Consider the following 4,636-nt stretch of genomic DNA (forward strand, 5'->3'; position numbering starts at 1 on the left):
AAGAATGCATATGCCACAATAAAAATAAAAATATTACGTGTTACGTACGCTTATTAGTATTTAATTAAATACTTTCAAATAAAAATAATTATTACGGCAGGGATAGATCCCCAAAGCTCCCATGTATGTTAAAAGTTTTTTTTTAAAAGAGCCAGTCATTTCAATAAAAATATATGAAATCCAAAAATTAATAAGAAAATTTATTACAAATTTATGAAGTAGGAACCGTGCCATAATGTATTTATGTGACTTTTTCTGTTATAAGTTTTTTTATATCATTACAAAATGATTGATTTTATGAATTTTACTATACATACAGTTATTATTTGGAATCCAACCATGCAAATTAGAATCGATGATATTATTAGATTAAACAATAAAATTGGGTTGAAAAAGTCTTCCAATTTTTTAGAAAATCTGGAAATAAATTACAAATATGATTTAAAAATTATTATATAATATTAATAATTTATAAATAGAAGATAAAATGGTATATATTCAAATTCTATAGGCAACGAATCTTATTGCAAACAGTAAATTCCGTCATATATATAATTTCACAAATAAAAAAAATGTAGAGCCTACTGTGGGATCTATATGTTAACAACGATTAGTGTCGCTAAAACTCGAGGTCGGCTGAACGGATTTATCTTATCTTAGTATTGAAATGTTCGTGGATGTCTAGGGAAGGTTTAAAGGGCGATTGCCGGAAAAACCCTAAAAAGAGCGTTTTCCTAGCGTTTTCTAAAAAAATGTAGAGTTAATTTAAACATTACTGCTATTCAATAAATTTCATATTAAATTATAATCACTCACTACTGCCTAAGAAATTTAGGTACGTTTCAATCGACAAAGAGTCAATTTTCAATTTACTTCCCCTCCCCAAAGTTTAAATTCAATTTTCGATATTTTGTAATAGTGACACTTTACTGTTAAATAAGCGCGAATAGCAGCAAGCTGGTTGACTGTCAAATTGTCATTTTGAGTTCGTCTATCCCCGAAATCGGAATAATTGCATGTCAAACCATGTACTTCACTTTGTTTGCTTTTTTGACCGACGTTTTATTTAGTGATAGCGGGGGACAGGTCTGTCGAATGTTTACTATTTACTGAGCTCATTTATGACATGCACATAATTTTCACTCACCTAGTCACAAAAACAATCTCCTCATCCATACTTGAAACACTAAAAGTCCATCCAAAGCTGTTTCTTTCTCACTAGGGTCTATTGTATTCATGAGAATGTTTGTAACGCGGAGAAAAAATGATCTCCGATTATCTCCTATAAATCCGTCTTTACGTCCGTCTGCGGATCTGTACATTTGTCGGTATGTATGTAAATCCCAAATACTATAAAAATAAAGCTTTAGAATTTTGACTGTAAATTCCTATATTACCTAAGCAGTTAAAGTTTATTGAAACAATTTTCGATTTTCCCTCCTGCCCCCATAAATAATATATTTATATTTCACCATTGCAGGTAATCTTTTTGAAAAATTTAAAAGACTTCAATTGGTACAAAAAAAATTAGCCAAATCGGGAGAGGTATTTTAAACTTTTACTTCTACTTTCTACTTAAGATCATTGATCCATCTTGGGCCATGGACATTGATGACCAAAGCCAAGATAGGGTGGAGATACTATCCAAAGCGGGACCAAATTCGAATAGGGGCGAATCTAGCGATGAATGTGGCCTACCATCAACATTTCTACGAAACCACCGACCAGAGCGAATGGCCGTGCTTGGGTTCGGATTCGTCCGCTGACCTTAATGGTCATTTTTTCGAACCCATAGTCGACTGGTCACCATATATTTTACAGTATCCTCAGGGGTTTACAAATCCTTACCATAGTTAAGTTGGTTTCCGGCACTGAGTGCCTCTTAGTCAACCATTGGCTACAACATTGTCTTGCTGCTTACTGTGTGTCTTGTCCCAATTTATTGTCCCCACATTTTGCCCCGTACAGACATTACACAGGGATGCTTCCAACGGAGACGAAAAAAGCAGTGCAACCCGAAATGGAGTTAAAGCTGGAGCATAGTTGCCATGGATGGCGCCACTGTTAAGGGGTTAGGTGGGTCTGGGAGGCCAAAAAATGGCCTATTTTCAAAAAAATTTTTTTTTTATAAAGAATGAAATATTTTATTGGAACTTTTAGGATTATTAAATATACATATTTAAAGATGAATTTCTGAAATTTTGAGAAAAAAATATTTTACAGTTAGCCATTGAGACGTCATTTGCCATGACTCCTGGCAAAAAAGGTTCTTTCGCGTTGACAGCACAATTCCTAACAGAATCATCTAAAATGAAAAACCAAATATTTTCCTTTAGTATAGACCTGAAACTAGAAACTGAACGAAGGAAAACAAAATCAAGCAAAAATTGGATTTTTGGGACACCTTTTTGCAAAAAAATTCAAATTTTGGTGAAATTTTTCAAACGTTTTTTTTTTAAATAGTTGTAATCAACGAAAATAAAAATCCTTCGTTCAAGTTCTAGATAATTGTATCTCGAAGGCCTGTGTAAAATTTTATCAAGATCGGTTGAGTAGTTTCCGAGAAATCTTGACAACCGATTTCAAAAACACAGTTTTGAGAAAAACGCGTTTAAAGTTTGCGCTCTGCCTATAGCTGACCTCGAGCGTCCACCTGGTCAGAACTGTATCTCCGAAACTTTTATTCCAATCGACTTGAAAATTTGGGAGAATATTCTCAAGATTCTGGAGAATTTTATAAAAAAAATAAAAAAAAAACGATTTTTTTTTTGCCGCCAGACCCACCTAACCCGCATATCAATGTGTACCACAAACATAGAGGCTGTTATGGTTTCCCATATTACGGACTGTCAGCGCTGCCTTAACATCGATGTTTTTAAGTGGAAGACTCCCGACAACATAGCTTAAGCCAACTTCCACAGACTGCAGTCTGTGAACTTACTCTTTGGAGCCAGCCTGTTCTTCGACCTGTTATCAGTTGACCAAATCCAGTTAGGTCACTGCCTTTCCATTGCTCAATTCGCGATTTAACTATGTTGTTTCTGGACGTATCGGACTACCACTGCCTGCATACAATGTTTGCGATGAGGTTGGATTGCCTAATGCAGAAAAACAAGAAGCAGAGAAAACTGAACTTTCCTGCTCTTATGCGCTCACTTCGAAAACTCGATCCCACCATTGGTCTATTGGAGGGAGCAATGCCTGGTCAAGGAAATGGGACAAGTTGACGGATGCCACCAATGAGATTAGTTAAGGCAGCTGCGCAACCCCCAAAATAATCCACAAAAATATGTTTGTTGCCCCGTCTAGAATTGTTATTGAAGGGTCACCCTTCGATGAAGGAGGATGTTTGGTAAGCAGCAACCAAAAAACCGATTAAAATAATCATAATGTATTTACCGCCAGCGCTTTGTTTTCAAAAGTGCAACTTTTTTTTATTCGGCCGCTATTTAAAACTATTAATAGCGTTACATGTTGGTGATCCCGACATGATTACGTCCCGGTTTAATTTTGTGGAAAACTTGTTGCTATTGTTTCCATTACCTTGCACAATAAATTACGCAATGAAGTTTGGAGCTGAAGCTAGTGGATTTTGCTTCCGCAAGCAGGGAAAAGATGCTGCGGAGAGGAGCAGAGGTGACTTATAAGAAAATGGAGCTCCTACACCAGAAGGTAAAGGCTGCGTCGTGGACCGAAGAATTGACTTGACCCTCGAGACAGTGGAGTAGCGACTATGCGATCGGTTCACCACGCTGCAGGAGGAATTGGAGGTGCTGAATTACAAGGAAATCGGGACTGGAGATTTTCTCAGTTGGCTCAGCGGACGTGCATGTCGACATCCAGATGGAGGTTGCCAAGCGCTCCATGTATCTTGCTGCGCACTCTACGCTTCTTGTTGGTGCCAGTGGTGCTGGCATTGCACCAATTCCATACAGGCATGCTCCCTGCTTGTCTCCATTGCCGATGCCACCATTAAAACCACCATTGACAGTCATCCCCACGTAACCAAAATAGAGAACTACAGGTCATTTCTTACTTTCCGGAATCAGCTTTGGATACAGTGGGGCACTGGAGATTACAGACCCTCATTGATCATTGCCCATCGGGCAATCGCCATCATCATTTCCTTTTGCACCATCGCGGGCAGTTTTCTAGTTCTACCAATGTTCCACCTGTAGGGGTCTTTGTTCCCATCAATGCAGTTTCCATTGCGAACCCACCTTCTCAATCAACCCTGTCGTGGCCCAGGATCGAGCTAGTGCTAGTGCGAGCTGAGCTAGTGCTCCTACCAACGGCCAATGAACTTGTTCATGGTCGATCTGGTCATTGGTTCCGATCTGGATTCCGGTTCACAAGTGCACTTCATCTCGTCGCGGCTAGCAAGTCAACTTCAGCTTTGCCGCTCTTAATGTTCTGCAACGGTCTGCAACGGTCTAAAAGTTTAAAACGGATGGAGCCTCTGTTAATGTGTGCGTGAAGTTCGACCTTAACACGTATTCTTAGAAAATTAAGGATTTTGTAGCTTCCCGTAATGTAGAAAGCTGTCAGCTCAGCCTTAACATAAATGTTTCGTGGTGGAAAATTTCTGGCAACATGGATCTGGCTGACTCTAACTTGCACAGAACGCAGTTTTGGT

The 4,636-nt window shown here is 38.4% G+C and overlaps 1 long non-coding RNA gene across 1 annotated transcript; it reads right to left on the reverse strand.

The window, feature by feature from the left end:
• Positions 1-221: 221 nt before the first annotated feature.
• Positions 222-1,260, reverse strand: LOC123257570. The gene is made up of 3 exons (XR_006507676.1): positions 1,148-1,260; positions 318-417; positions 222-255 (listed from the first exon to the last, which is right to left on the reverse strand). It is a non-coding gene; the product is annotated as an uncharacterized LOC123257570 (long non-coding RNA).
• Between the last annotated feature and the right edge of the window lie 3,376 nt (positions 1,261-4,636).

Source organism: Drosophila ananassae, chromosome XR (assembly GCF_017639315.1).
Source record: "Drosophila ananassae strain 14024-0371.13 chromosome XR, ASM1763931v2, whole genome shotgun sequence".
Taxonomy (NCBI): domain Eukaryota; kingdom Metazoa; phylum Arthropoda; class Insecta; order Diptera; family Drosophilidae; genus Drosophila; species Drosophila ananassae.